Consider the following 16,153-nt stretch of genomic DNA (forward strand, 5'->3'; position numbering starts at 1 on the left):
GCCGAGGACCCAGTCAACATTTGCTGAACAAATAAGCAAAATGAAGTCAGGCTCATGCTCTCTCCCCCTTTCTCTCTCCTCCCTGTCTCTGAGTCTTGATTTCTGCCAGGCAGACCTTAACTTCTGAATTACTTAGGCCTACGAAATAATACATATACAACTATTAACATGTTTGAGCACTTACTCTGTTCCATGCACCATTCCATTCGCTTTGCATCCATTAGTTTATTTAGTTCTTACAATATCCCTATGGGTTTGTTACTTCCATTTTCCACCTGATGAAACTGCTTTATTGCCACTGGAATTAGATGAGACCAGAGAGGTATGAAAGCTTGACCAAAAACAGAGAAGTGAAGTAGCTTGCCCATGGTCACACAGTAGGAGGTAGAGTCAGGATTTGATCCCCAGCAGTTTGCCTGAAAACCCCACACTCTTAAACACCGTTACACTACCAGTGGGAGAGATCATATTTGTCTTCTATTATCCATTTTCCCTGTCTTCCAGCATAATAGAAGTTTAGCTGGGCACATTGCGATCCTGACTAAAAACTACATTTCCCAACCTTCCTTGCAGTTATGAGTGGTCATTTGATTGAATTCTGGCCAGAAAGGATAGTGATATATGAAACTTCTGGGTATACCGTTAAAGGGGAGGACATGCCCGCCTTCTTCTCCTCTTGCCTGCTAGTAGAGCAGCCCTTGTAGGCATTAGATGAGAGACCAATGGTGACCATACTCACCTGGCACCTTGATGATTGCCTGGAGCAGAGCCCACCCTTCCATCCCCAGTGCCAAACTTTTATTCGAGAGTGAAATAAATTTCTGTATTGCTTAAGCCCCTGCTATTCTGGATCACTTTGTTATAACAGCCAAACACATACATGTCCCCTTTTTGGTTACTGCCCTTGCTTTGGTGGAAGCTCTTATGCCTACATTAGTGAGGGGTCATGTGGTTCAGGCGTAAACCAATCAGCATGTCCTGCTTCCATACCTCTGAGTGGTTCAGAGTCAATTGTATGACTCTTTTTTTTTTCCAGGCGTGGCATAATTTACATTCAATAAAATGCCACAGGTCTTAAAGTGTTCAGTTCAATGAGTTTTGATAATTGTGTACGCCATGTAACCACCACCCAAGACAAGCTGTAGAACATTTCTATCATCCCAGAAGTGAGTTCCCTTGTGGCTCTTTCCCGTCAATTCCTGTCCCCCTCAAGCAACCATTGTTCTGGTTTCTGTCATTAGAGATTAGTTTTGCCTGTTCTAGAGTTTTGTTTTGTTTTTTTTTGCGGTACGCGGGCCTCTCACTGTTGTGGCCTCTTCCGTTGTGGAGCACAGGCTCCGGACACACAGGCTTAGCGGCCATGGCCCACGGGCCCAGCCGCTCCGCAGCACGTGGGATCTTCCCGGACCGGGGCATGAACCCGTGTCCCCTGCATCGGCAGGCGGACTCTCAACCACTGCGCCACCAGGGAAGCCCTCAATGTAATATTTTTGAGCAAAAGTTGCATGGAGCATACTTATACTAAAATATATTTTTTGTTGTTGATCTGGAATTTCATGTTCAACTGGAGTCCTGTACTTCTAATTGCTAACTCTGATGATCCTAATCTCAAAGCACCTTCTTTCCATGGTTGGGAAATGAGCTTAGGGACCTTACAGGGGACCACCTGAACTTCCAGGCCTCAGGTTGTCCTATGCTACAGCCAGGCAAGAGTCTTGATAGTGGCTTCAAATCTTCTGAGCTTTAGGAATGATCAATGAACTAAGGCTCAACCCCATTATCATCAACATCCCGGTTCACTTCCACCAGCTGGATAAACACCAAGTCCAATAATACTATCTGTTGCTGGATCCACACCACGATCTGGTGACCCTGTTATTTCTCTGACCTCACCTCCCTACACTCCTCTCTCACTCTCTTGGTTCCGGCGACACTGGCCTCTTTGCTGTTCTTTGAACGCATTTGGCTGGCTCCTGCCTCAGAGCCTTTGTATTATTTCCTCTTCTTCAAATGCTCTCCCCGTGATAGTTATGTGGTTTGTCTCCTCCTTTGCTTTGTTCAAATGACACGACCTCAGTGATGGCCTACTTTGACCATCCCATTTAAAATTGTAAACCAAAAAAATAAATAAATAAATAAAATAAAATTGTAAACCAACACTCCCAATTGCCTTTACTTGGCCTTATTTTTTTCATAGGTGGGACCACTTTCTCAAATATGATATACTTTTCTTATTTATTCTATTTAGAGTTTGATTCTCCCACTGGAATATAAGTTCCATGAGGTCTGATCTTTCTATCGTGTTCACTGTTGTATCTTCAGTGCCAAAAGCAGAGCCAGGAATATAATAGGTGCTCAATAAATACTTTTAAAAAATAACTAGATAAATATGGGGAGATGGAAATTCCCCTACAGTGCTGGTGGGAGAATATATTGATACAAAGACCCTAGTGAGTGTCCCATTTAGGGTAGGCTAGGTTATAGTACAGTAACAGCTGCAAAAATCTCAGTTAACACAGTTAAAGTTTCTTTCTCACTCACATAAAATCCACCAAGTGTCTTGGCCTCTCTGCAGGACAGATGTCCTCCATGTGGTGACTCAGTGTCCCAGGCTCTTTTATTGCTCCTGAGGGTCTCTATGTTGCCACAGCAGGGGAAGAGAGATTGGAGAATGTCCCAGGGAGTTTTCATTGTCTTAGTAGAAGTGACATCTGTCACTTCAGCTCACATTTCATTGTCCAGAACCAGCCACATGGTCCCGCATCACTGCTAAGGGATGAAGAAGTGTATTTTCTCCCGTGCCCCAGAAGAGGAAACAGGAAACAGAATTTGGTGATCATACCATGGTCTTCGTCACAGAGAGACATTTGACCATAACTGTAAAGTTGAACGTGTACATTTGCTAAAATCTAGCAGTTCTACTCTTAACTATATCCTTGATAAGTGGCTTTCAAATTATTTTGAGTGAGCTTCACGGCAAGAACCACATTTTACATCATAATCCAGCCATGTTTCATATATATTTTTTTTTCAGAAACTATATATTTAGTCTGAAACAAAAATTTCAGAAGCAGAACTTAGTCTTACTATAGACAAGGCACTCTGATATTTTCTTTCCTATTCCATTTCATGTTTCAGAAATGATGCTCACTGTGACCTACTGATTCTACTAGCCTCATCGTGTGTATGTGTGTGTGCGTGTGTGCGTGCGCACACGCGCGTGTGTGTGTTAGCACTTCCTTACTTTCTGGCTACTACTTTCTAGGATGTTCCGGACTCATCTTGTATATTTCTTGCTCCAATCCTACAATCAGCCATTTCTCTAAGGAGCCCTGGCTCCTTTTATTGGATAATTAGGTTAGAAACTAAGATCTGGGCTCTGAGTGTCCTTGTTGCTATTGAAGATTGCTTTTTTTAACTCTACCTCTTTGCATTTTTATAGTGATTGCTCCTAGTATCCTTAAATTGGTCACCTATCTGTGATTTTTTTACCTCACTAAGTTTTCTTTTAAAAAATTATCTTACATAATAGTCTGGAGGCAGGGTCAGATCAGGACTGGTTCAGTGGCTCAATGATGCAACCAAGGACCCAGACTTTTTTTCTCCTTCTGCTCTGGTATCTTCAATATTTTCTGTCTTTAGGCTCATAGCTTTATGGTGGCAAGGTGGCTGCCACAGCTCCGGACGTTACTTCCCAAGGCAGTAACCAAAGTCAGGATGGAACGGAATAAGGTTCTTTTATTTCCCTTTATCAGAGAGAATAAACCTTTTCTCAAAACCCCTTCAAGTTTCTTTGGCACAAAATAGGTCACATGATCACTCCTAAATCAATCACTAGCAAACAGGAACAAGGTTTAGACCAAACAAGGTTCACCCTTTGGGTCAAGGCACACCTTCCTTGAGCACATTGTTACCTGGTACCTGGACAAAACTGGGGTCGGGTTAGCAAGAGGGGTGTGTGGTGGGAAGAAGGTCCACCACATAAAAATGTCTTGGATTTTTCTTGGGAAATTCCTGGAAAAAAAGAGGAAAGTTAAGTTGTCTATGACATGGGGAAACATTCTTAATCCCCTTCTTTACTCATTTCTATTTTGTCTCCAAACATTTTCTCCCAAAGCAGTTTCCTCAAACTCACTTTCTTCCTCCAAAACTCATCTCCTGCAGCTGATTCAGCCCCAGTATTACTACATGAGGTCATCCAGGGCTGGTGGGTTGGCCCTGCCATCATCCACATGTGGGTTCCACGAACGTACCTAAGGAGCTGCTACAGTTGCTACCACTTCCCAATTAGCAGGAAGGTAAAAAACAGGCAAAGAAGGACATTTAGTGTTGTCACTGAGAAGATGCAGTAGTTAGGGTAAGTAATCTGAGATGCTGTAACAAATAAGCTCCCAAGTCTCAGTGGCTTAACACAATAAAACTGTATATATATCTCACTCACACAATGTCTAATGTGGGAGTTCCTTTTAGGCAGATGGTCTTCAGAGACCCAGTTCCTTTTCTTTTATGGTTCTATTATCCACTACATACTCAAAAATCTCTTCTGGATCCTCTGTCCAGCCAGAATTTGGGGAAAGAGAGAACACAGAGGATCATGTGGTGACTTGTCCTGGATGTAGCTCATGTATTTTGATTGCATTTCATTGGCCAGAACCCAGACGCAGCCCAGACATAACTGCAAGAGAGACTGGGAAGGGCTTCCCTGGTGGCACAGTGGTTGAGAGTCCACCTGCCGATGCAGGGGACACGGGTTCGTGCCCCGGTCTGAGAAGATCCCACATGCCGCGGAGTGGCTGGGCCTGTGAGCCATGGCCGCTGAGCCTGCGCGTCCGGAGCCTGCGCATCCAGAGCCTGTGCTCCGCAATGGGAGAGGCCACAACAGTGAGAGGCCCGCGTACCGCAAAAAAAAAAAAAAAAAAATTTCTTCATTTGATTCCTACTAACTTGGGCAGGATTATTTCTAGATATTTTAAAGTTTTTGTTGACAATCTGAATGGGATCCAATTTTCCACAATTTTCTAGCAGCCTGGTGTGTATTGACGTTATGACTTTTTATAAGTGATCTTGAATCCAGCCTCCTATTGAAGCTCGTTCTAATACTATATCAGCTTGCTCTCTAGGATTCTTTCTAGGTAAATACAGATGCACTTTTTGCTCAGGGTCATTGCTACTCAAGATAATCATTCTTTGTGCCATGATGAGGCAGTATTTGTTAAAGGGTGCTGTTTTTGTCTCCAGGATTTTCCTCCAAGTCATTGTCACCCATGCACAAGGTTAGATGTACGCAGAGAGCCGATGACATCTGCAGGTGGACAGCTACCTGGCTGACCTTTGTTGAAGAGGAAGCCTGGATTCAGACATGTTAAAATGAGCGACCGAGAATTGATTAAATATGGCATTATTATCCATCCATATGTTTATGTATGTATTTTCTGAATCATTTGACAATCAGTTGCAGACTTCATGCCACATTATCTCCAAATGCTCAAATGTGAATTTCCTAAGCACAAAGACATTTGCCTATGAAATTACAGTTACAACAATCAAAATCAGAAAATTCAGCAATGATACAATTATCTAATCTATGGAGCTTTATCAAAGTTTGTCAATTGTTCCAATTATGACCTTTATAGCAAAAAAAAAAAAAAAGTATTTTTTTCCTTTATTTTATCCAGCCAGGATGACATATTCCATTAACTACCATACTGCTTTAGTTTGGAACAGTTCCTCAGTCTTTCTTTGTGTTTTATGACATTGACAGTTTTGAAATTTCATGTCAGTTATTTTGTAGAATGTCTATTTGGGTTGGTCTGATGTTTTTTCACGGTTATATAGTTTCGTTATATAGTTATATTCAGGTTATATAGTTTCGTTTTGTTTTGTTTTGATTTTTTTGTGGTATGTGGGCCTCTCACTGTTGTGGCCTCTCCCGTTGCGGAGCACAGGCTCCGGACGTGCAGGCTCAGCGGCCATGGCTCACAGGCGCAGCCGCTCCGCGGCATGTGGGATCTTCCCGGACCGGGGCACGAACCCGTGTCCCCTGCATCGGCAGGCGGACTTTCAACCACTGCGCCACCAGGGAAGTCCCAGGTTATATAGTTTTTAAAAAGAAAGACTGTCATAGAAGTCATTCGTGTCCTCAGTGCATCTTATCTGGAGGCAGATGATGCATTTTGTCCCATTACTGGCAATGGTGATGTTTCTAGCTGTAAAGTTACTCTTTTTCCTTTTGTAATTAATAAGTAATCTGCAGGGAGATACTCCAACACTTCGTAAATATCAGTGCTCATCAGACCTTCCTCTGCTTGCTTTAGATTACTTAATTTTTTCCACAGACTGCTACCCAAGAACCATCCAGTATTGGACTTCCCTGGTGATGCAGTGGTTAAGAATCCACCTGCCAATTCAGGGGACACGGGTTCAAGTCCTGGTCTGGGAAGATCCCACATGCTGAGGCCAACTGAGCCCGTGCACCACAACTACTGAGCCTGCGTGCCACAACTACTGAAGCCCGTGCGCCTAGAGCCCATGCTCCATAACAAGAGAAGGCACCACAATGAGAAGCCTGCGCACGGCAGTGAAGAGTAGTCCCTGCTCACCACAACTAGAGAAAACGTGCGCACAGCAGCGAAGACCCAACGCAGCCAAAAAAAAAAAAAAAACCATCCAGTCTAAACGATGAGGTCCCCAAATGATGTACAGAACTCTTCAAAAGCAGGGCTATAATTAGTGCTTTTCTGTCTTTATATAAATTGTAAACCCTCATCATATCTTTTTCACCCCAGAAGTGTAGGACAGCCTAATCTCAATCCCTTCATTAACCCTCTCCCAGTACAGAAACGGCAAGGACCATATTCAGCAAAAATGCTCCCAGGGGTCCTCATTCATGTCTGTGACCATTAAACGGCAGTGCGTGGGACCATTTGCACAGATCTCTGCCACCCTCTTTTCTTCCCTTGGCAAAAGTGTCACAGACGTTAAATTTCTGGAGGGGATGATTTTGTACTCTGGAAGCTCATTGCATGTTTCACCTTGGGGCATCTGTCGTTGTGGGTTAAACTGATGTAGTTTATTCCATTCATATGGCGTATATCCCAGCTTGTGTGCAGTTCTGATGGGGACAGGTACTGTGAACCTGGATGACCCAGTTGTAGCAGCTTGTGCCCCTACAGGGGCAGGGAGCAGCTGTGGCACCGATGGAAATAGATGTTAGCCGCGGTGGGCCTGAAGCACCTGCCAGCAGCACCAATACTGCTTCTTGCTCCAGATCCTGCTCTGATCCATACACCTTGCACCTCAGTCTTCCTTGGACCACCCCCCCCAACTGGATATTCTTTTGATTAGGAAGTTAGGAAAGTGAGGTGGCAATGGACCAGAGATACACAGATAGCGGCAAAGCTGGGGTTTGGACACTGGCCTGCCTGGCCGCAAAGACTGGGATCTTGACCTTGGTGTTTCCAGAATTACCCACTGAGTTATCTGGAGGTCTTTGGTAAGCTATTCAATAACAGGCAGGTCCGGCCCACGGATCCTTAAATATCCCCGCAAAGAGATACCTCCTCCCCAAACGACACCTTTTGTCCTCAAAATAAGTCTTGGATTCTTAGGGTTCCAAGACCAAGGCAGGGTCTTCAGCTTCCCATCTTCCCCCAGTAAAACACCCCCTCCTCCCAGAGAGTGAGCAAAGTGAGATCAAGTGGGAGATTTCCCTCTACCTTATGCTGCCTCCAGGAGTGTGGCAGATTTTATTTTCCGGAGATGCCCACAAAAATGTCTCACGTCCCACATCCTCTTCTAGAACCTTGCCATTCCTGCATCAAGAGTGGAGTCTGTGTCTCCTTCCCTGGAATCCGAGTGGGCCTTGACCAATAAAGTGGAAGTGATGTTACGTAATTCCAAAGCTAGCTTGTAAAAATGCTACGCACCTCTGAGTTGTTCTCTTGGGACGCTTGCTCTTGAAAGCCAGCTGCCATACTGTAAGGAAGCTCAAGCAGCCAGAGGAAGAAACCATGTGGAGAGGAAATGAGGCCTCAAGCCCTCAGTTCCAGCTGAGCTCCCAGAAGACAGCTCACATGAGTGTGCCATTTTGAAAGCAGATCTGATGCTCTCCAGGTGATACCATGTGGAGCAGAGTACTTTCACTGCCTTCTCCAAATTGCAGGTTTGTGAGCAAAATAAATAATTGTTGTTTTAAGCCACCAGGTTTTGGGGGTGATTTGTTATACAGCAATAGATAACCGAGACAGAAAAACTAAGCCACTACCAGTTGTCTCTCTGTCTCCACAGGGGATTGGCTCCAGGAACACCCCCCCCACACACACACACACACTGTCATGGGTACCAAAATCCTGAGATGCTCAAGTCCCTTACATAACATGGCATAGTATGTGCATATAACGTACACACATCTTCGCGTGTACTTTAAACCATCTCTAGATTACTCATAATACCTAATACAGTGTATTTGCTATGTAAATAGTTGCTGGAGCATAACAAATTCAAGTTTTGCTTTTTGGAACTTTCTGGAATTTTTTTCAAATATTTGTGATCCGAGGTTAGTTGACTCCGTGGATGGGGAACCCCTGGATACAGAAGGACTATAATCAGAAAATGTCACAGTTGGCACCTAGGTCCAGAAAGCACTTTTGGCACTGAGTCAGGGCCACACTCAAATCCAAATCCTGTCTCTCTTCCTAAATAGTGTAGTCCAGAAGAGCAGAACCCTTGGAGCCAGGCAGACATGCGTTCATAATCCTGATTCCAATACTTCCCAGTTGTGTAACCTTGGGAAATTTAATGGGCCTCTCTGAACCTCAGTCTCTTCTTCTATGAAATAGGCACAATAATTTTTCTCCCTAAATCTATCAGCAGGATTTAGTGAGATTATGTATCTCAAGTGCTTAGCCAAGAACATAGCACATAACAAGTTCTCAGTTACTGTTAGCCATGATTTACCAGGACAATTATATGGTTGGATGTTGAAAGCCCCTTGCTGGATAATCTCTCTTGAAGGTAGATTGGGAGGCTTCTGAATCCTGCCACACTTCCTTTATGCTGAATTTCTCTGCCTAGAGTCAGAGAGACCTGGGTTTAAATAACTCATGGTTCCTCCAGTTTCTGGCTGTGTGACCTTGGTCAAGAGACTTAATCTCTCTGTTTTTGGAGTCCTCATCTGCAGAAAGTGGGAGGGTCATATTTCCTCCTTAAGGGGTTGCAATGATGTTGGATAGTGTGCAAGGCGCGACACAATGCCTGGCACACAGTAGGTGTCCATAGCGTGTGCTGAGAGAGGGAGAGGCTATTCCTCCATCCTCTGCAGAATCTGCAGGGATCTCTGTCCTCGCTCTGTCCTCCATCGCGAGCCTGACCAGGTGGCTGGTGGTGGTGAGCGCTCCAAAGCGGAAGGGAGGGGAGGGGGGGGTCTCCCATCAGGGCCAGACCTGTTGTTCTCTCATTTCCCACCAGCGGGCGCTCTGGTGAAGTTAGGATTGCAACTCACCGCCATCGCGGTGACCATAGCTACCGCCATTTGTGCACATAGTGGCTGAGCGCTTTGGTTCACTTAAATGAGTCAGGATTCTCAATGTCTTCCTTAAAAGTAAGAAATCTAGCAGGGTCACAGGCTTTTATTTCCATTATGTTTGTGAGAGAAAAGTGCCAACGATCCTCTTCAGATAGAGAGAGAAAACCGACATTTATTCCTTTTAACAATAGAGATGATGTTATCACTATGGCAACAAATGATCAAGGAAGAAAACCAATCAGAATTGCAGATTTCTCTCGGAGGTTATTTTTCTCAAGATATGGCAACAATTTCAAGGAGACTTTCAAAGACTCTTTTGTTCAAATTATCCTTCAAGGACAGTCTTAAATGAACAGAACAGGTTGGTGACAGGAACTCAAGCCTCCAGATTGCACAGGAAAACCAGATGGGTGTTCTCAGTTTGTTTCCTTATGGGGCAGATTCTTTAGATGGGCTTTATTATGCATGTAGCTGCAGGGAAGAGAGAACATCTTCACCTCTTTTACTTTTTACTTTTTTTTTTTTTGGCCGTGTGGCATGTTGTGATCATAGTTCCTTGACCAGGGATCGAACCCGCGCCCCCTGCATTGAAAGCGCAGAGTCTTAACCACTGGACCACCAGAGAAGTCCCTCTTTTTTCCATTTTAAACATATTTTTATTAAAAATTTAAAGTCACTTTTTCAAACTGCATTGGCTAATAGTTGAGAACTTGCATTTTAAGGAGCTGATTCTGAATCTCCTTGGTTGACATCACAGGCAAAAAGCAGCATCTTGATCTTGGACTTTTCAGCCTCCAGAACTGTGAGAAAATATATGTCTGTTGTTAAAGCCACCCAGTTGAGGGTATTTGTTATCAAAGCGTGAGCAAACTAAGACATTGAGTTCCCTTCTTCCACCCATAGGCTCAGGGGCCCACAGGGTAACACACACCTCTCCTCTAACCCCATCCCCTACACACCCCTGAACAAGGGTGTTTGTCCCGGATCAGCCTGAGTGGGTAGAGGTTGAAAAAAAGTTCTATTTTCCTAGAATTCGTCTTTAGTTGCGGCACTGTCATAGCAACCACCCTTCATCTTGCTCCCTTTCCAGCTGTGCTCTGCCTGGAATAGAGATACAGTCACAGAAATTGAGCTCTGTAGAGCTGTGGCTTCTCAACAGAAGCTACTCCAGGTGTTTCAAGCAGAGGAAATTTAATGCAGGGGATTTATTACAAGGGTGTCCAAAGGGCCAGAATAGCAAGAGCCAGAAGGGGATGGTGGTGGGGGGGGAAAGAAGTAGTGTGTATCAGTCCTTCATTCCTTCTTTATGACTGAATAATATTCCATTGTACAGATACACTGTACTTTGTTTATTCATTTATCTGTTGATAGCCATTTGGGCTGTCACTACCTTTTGGCTGTCATGAATAATGCTGTTAAGAACATTGATGTACAAGTTTTTGTTTGAACACTTCAGGATTTCTGTTGTCGGGCGATGACAACGTTCTAAAATTGATGGTGCTAACGGTGCTAACCGCTGACTAGTACACTTTAAAAGGGTGGATTTTTCTGGCATGTGAGTTATATGCCTATCAAGCTTACAAAAACCCTGAAACTGTTCGAACTTAATTTTATATTTACTCACATAAACTTATGATAGGAGGCAAAGCGCACAGATTCTTTTCATAACTCCAGGAGTTTCTCTGGCCCTTCTGCTCGAGGAGATTTAATTATAACTGGATTAGTGACGATGTCATGAAGGGTTAAATCTCAAACTTGAGGGATAAGTTCGATTTCGCGCACACACAATAATTAAACACACCTCCCGGTAGCAAACGCGTAAGCCAAGTTTGTGGTCATCTCAGCCTCAGGGTTAAAGATGAAATTCCAGAGATTTCCCTGGTGGTCCAGTGGTTAGGACTCCACTCTTTCACTGCTGTGGGCCCAGGTTCAGTCCCTGGTCTGGGAAGTAAGATCCCGCAAGCCATGCTGCGTGGCCAAAATTTAAAAGAAAAAGAAATTCCAGAATGAATGAACACAGGTGATGATGTGGAAAGGCACCTCTCATTAGCAATCTGTTGGCTAAGAAACCAGTCAGGAAACACTCTTTTGTCACAAAACGGAAATCATTTGTATGGAGCCAACCTTCTTTTTTAAAATATTTATTTATTTTGGCTGCGCTGGGTCTGAGTTGCGGCATGAGGGCTTCTTAGTTGCAGCATGCGAACCCTTAGTGGCCGCATGCGTGCGGGATCTAGTTCCCTGACCAGGGATCAAACCCGGGCACCCTGCATTGGGAGCACGGAGTCCCACCCACTGGACCACCAGGGAAGTCCCTAGATCCAACTTTCAATCATTCATTCCTTCGAGAAATATCTTTTGAACAGCTACTGCATGCCGGGTGCTGTTCAAGGTTAGACTCTCTTGACACCAAATCTATTGATGTTTGGGGCCTGTGTTGGTTTCCTATGGCTTCTGCGACAGATGGTCGCAAATTTACTGGCTTGAAACAACACACGTTTATTCTTTGACAGTTCTGAAGGTCAGACGTCCAAAATGGGTCTTAATGAGCTAAAATCAAGGTGTCAGCAGGGCTGTATTCCTTTTGTGGTGGTGGGACTTTAGTAGAGAATCTGTTATCTCTTTCCTTGCCTGTTCCGGTTTCTAGAAACCATGTGCTTTCCTTGGCTTGTGGCCCCTTCTTCTATCCTCAAAGCCAGGAACATCAGGCCAGGTCCTTCTCATGTTGCCGTCTCTCTGGTTCTCTCTTCTTGTTTCCTCTTCCACTTTTAAGGATTCTTATGATTACCTTGGGTCCACCAAGATAATCCAGGATAATCTCCCCATTTTATTTTTAATTCCTATGCGGTTGGATTTATTTATTTATTTATCTAGGCCGCACCGCGTGGCTTGTGGGGATCTTTGTTCCCCGAGCAAGGCTCAAACCTAGGCCCTTGGCAGTGAGAACTGGGAGTCCTAACTACTGGACGGCCAGGGAATTCCCAGTCTCCTTAATTTAGGTTGATTTAGCAGCCTTAATTTCATCTGCCACCCTAATTCTTCTTGGCCATGTATTCTAACATGTTCCTCGGTTCTGGGGATTAGGACACACAGAGCTTTGGGAGGTTTTTATTCTGTCTGCCATGGTCAGGATCATTCTTAGGGGGTGTGTGTATGTGTGTGTGTTCAGGAGGCTCTCTTGTTCGCTGTAGGGCATTTAGCATCCCTGCCCCACCTCCACGTCTGACTCCAGTTGTGACAGACAAAAAGGTTTCACTGCCAGATGTCTCTTGGGGGGGCCCCCCATCAAGAGCTGCTGTTCTAGGTCCTAGGAATCCAGAGGCGGACAAAACAGTTTGTGCTCTTTCGGATTTCACATTTCTCCAGTGGAACTGGCACATTAACCGCATCTCACCGGGAAACACTGTGTCTCCAGTCTCTCCATTCAAGGTTCCCATTTGTACCTTTGGAACTCGTCAGCCATGGTTTGCATGTAATTGCAGCCAGGGCCCAATGGGACCCGGTGCTCCGGCAGCCGGGCTGGGTGCGAGAGCCATATGGGGAAGACATCAGCACAGAGATGACGTGGGGACCATCCCTGAGAAGTGGGAGCTCCACGCCCCCCCACCCCACCCCCACCCTCCACCCGTCTACATGAATGACAGGCGTCAGCCCTGGGCTTCCGTCCTTTGCACGCTGATCACCTCTCTGATGGCTTCTTACCAGCCTCCCTCAGGGCCTCCCCTTCCCTGGTCTGTGCATGGTACATGGCTGACCCCCCCACCCCCACCCCCGTGCTCAGGCCCTCTAGGCATCTTCACCCTTTCACCCTGATCTTATTCGTCTCTATGCTTCTCTCTCTAATGACATTTCCTGTCTGCCTGCCTGCATCTTTGTCCTCAGCCCAGCCATATCAGTTTCCTGTTGCCGCTGTAACAAATCACCACACATTTAGTGGCTTAAAATAACACCTACGAATTATCTTACAGTTCTGGAGCAGAGGTGATTGACGTGGGTTATATACGACTAAAATAAGGTGTCAGCAGGGCTGTGCTCCTTCTGGCAGCTCTGGAGAGAATGCATTTCCTAAGCTTTTTCCAGCGTCTGGAAGCCACCTGCCTTCCTTGGCTCGTGGTCTTGAGACAGGCTGGGACCTGGGACCCTTTGCTGCAGTGCTGCCATGCTTGCACCTGGACACACCCCTCCTCCAGGAACAAAATACAAAGAAACTGTATGGGACTAAAAATAACTGCGTGCATGTGCACTTGGGGCAAATTCGGACAAAAGATACAAAGAGACCAAAAAACCCAACTGCCACTTTTGAAGAGCCTGGAGCAAAACAGGGTACTGCGCGTGCCCACTGCACACAACACCACCTAAGGGGTGGGCAAAACACCTAAGCCACCCCTCCGGCCGGCCGGCCCTTGGACACACCCCTACCCTCACCCCATATAAGGAACAAGTTCGCCACCCCCCTCCCCCGCCTCCCCTCCGGGGAGTGAGCCAGCAAGGGAACCTGTTGTTTGTTCTCGCTCCCCTCTGCTGCAGCAGGGGCCCCAATAAAGCCTTGCCTGAATTTCTTGTCTGGTCTCTGATCAATTTCTATTGATGAAGGAGGCCAAGAACCCTGGTCAGTAACAGTCTCAGTCTCTTCTCCATCTGCAAAGCCAGCAGCAGAGCATATTCCATTCTCTCCCTCTCTGACCTCTACCTCCATCATCACATCTGTCTCTCTCTCTCTCTCTCTCTCTCTCTCATCCCTCTTTTCCTTACTGTATTAGTTTTCTAGAGCTACTGTAACAAAGTACCACAAATTGGGTGACTTGTAACAACAGAAATTTATTATCTCATGGTTTTGGTCCAGTGGTTAAGAATCCACCTTCCAATGCAAGGGTGAAGTATCGATCCCTGGTCGGGAAAATAAGTTCCCACATGCCTCAGGGCAACTAAACCCGCGCGATGTAACTACTGAGCCCGCGTGCTCTGGAGCCCCGGCGCCACAACTAGAGAGAAGCCCGTGCGTGGAAACGGAAGATCCCGCATGCTGCAACGAAGATCCCGTGTGCCGTGACTAAGACCCGATGCAGCCAAATAAATAAATAAATAAATTTTTAAAAAAGCAACAAAGGAAATCAAGGTGTTGGCAGGGCCAAGCTCCCTCTGAAACCGGTAAGGGAATCCTTCCTTGCCTCTTCCAGCTTCTGGGGGTGGCCGGGGCATTCCTTGGCTTGCAGCTGCATCACTGCACCGTCTGCTTCCATCTTTACATGGCATCCTTCCCTCGCATCCTCACCTTGTCTTCTTATAAAGATGCCAGTTGTATTGGATCAAGAACCCACGCTACTCCAGTCTGACCTCATTTTTAAAGAAATTTATTTTATTTATTTATTTTTGGCTGCTTTGTGTCTCCGTTGCTGTGCGCGGGCTTTCTCTAGTTGCGGAGAGCGGGGGCCACTCTTCACTGCGGTGCGCAGGCTTCTCTTTGCGGTGGCTTCTCTCGTTGCGGAGTACGGGCTCTAGAGTGCAGGTTCGGTAGTCGTGGCGCACGGGCTTAGTTGCTCCGCGGCATGTGGGATCTTCCCAGACCAGGGCTCGAACCCGTGTCCCCTGCACTGGCAGGCGGATTCTTAACCACTGTGCCACCAGGGAAGCCCAGACCTCATTTTAATTTAACTAATTACATCTGCAACAACGCTATTTCCAAATAAGGTCACATTCTGAGGTCCTGGGGGAGAGGACTTCAATATATCTTTTTGGGGAACGTTCTGAGGTCCCGGGGGAGAGGACTTCAATATATCTTTTTGGGGAACGTTCTGAGGTCTCGGGGGAGAGGACTTCAATATATCTTTTTGGGGAACGTTCTGAGGTCCCGGGGGAAAGGACTTCAATATATCTCTTTGGGGAACACAATTCAACGCAGGGAATCCAAGATAACTCTTGATCTCAATAGCTTCTTTTTTTTTTTTTTTTTTGGCCACTCTGTGTGGCGTGTGGAATCAGTTCCCCGACCAGGGATGGAACCCATCCCATGTCCTGCAGTGGAAGTGTGAAGTCTTAACCACTGGACCGCCAGGGAAGTCCCCCGATCTCAACAGCCTTAAATTAATCACAGCGAAACATTCCCTTTTGTTATTTAGAGTAATATTTTCACGGGTTCCGGGGATTCAGACGTGGACATCTTTGGGGGCCATTATTCTGCCGACCCCATCAGCCCTGTGTCTGAGCTCCGGGCTGGATAGCCAAAGGCTCCGTGGATGCCCCTCCCTTGGTGTTCAGTGAGTTATTTTTTAGAATAAGTACGTACGGATCATTGCATGGGACATACTTACACTAAAAAAGGTATTCGATGTTTTTCTGAGATTTAAGTTTAACTGGGTGTCCTGTGTTTTCTGTGTTTCATGGAGTCCGAATTGTTAAAACTCCCCAGTTTGTCACATATTCTGTTGTTTACCAGCCTTTCCCACCAGATGGAGCCGTGGTCATATTTATAATCACCTTAACTCATGTACTTGTGATAGGCAACCTCTAAGATGGTCTCCAACGATCCCGCCACCAGGCATTTACATCCTTCTGAGATTTATACCCCTTTGGGGGTAGGTCAGACGTAGTGGCTGGCTTCTAACAAATACAATATGGCAAAAAAAAAAAAAG

This window comes from Phocoena phocoena, chromosome 20 (genome assembly GCF_963924675.1).
Source record: "Phocoena phocoena chromosome 20, mPhoPho1.1, whole genome shotgun sequence".
NCBI lineage: Eukaryota > Metazoa > Chordata > Mammalia > Artiodactyla > Phocoenidae > Phocoena > Phocoena phocoena.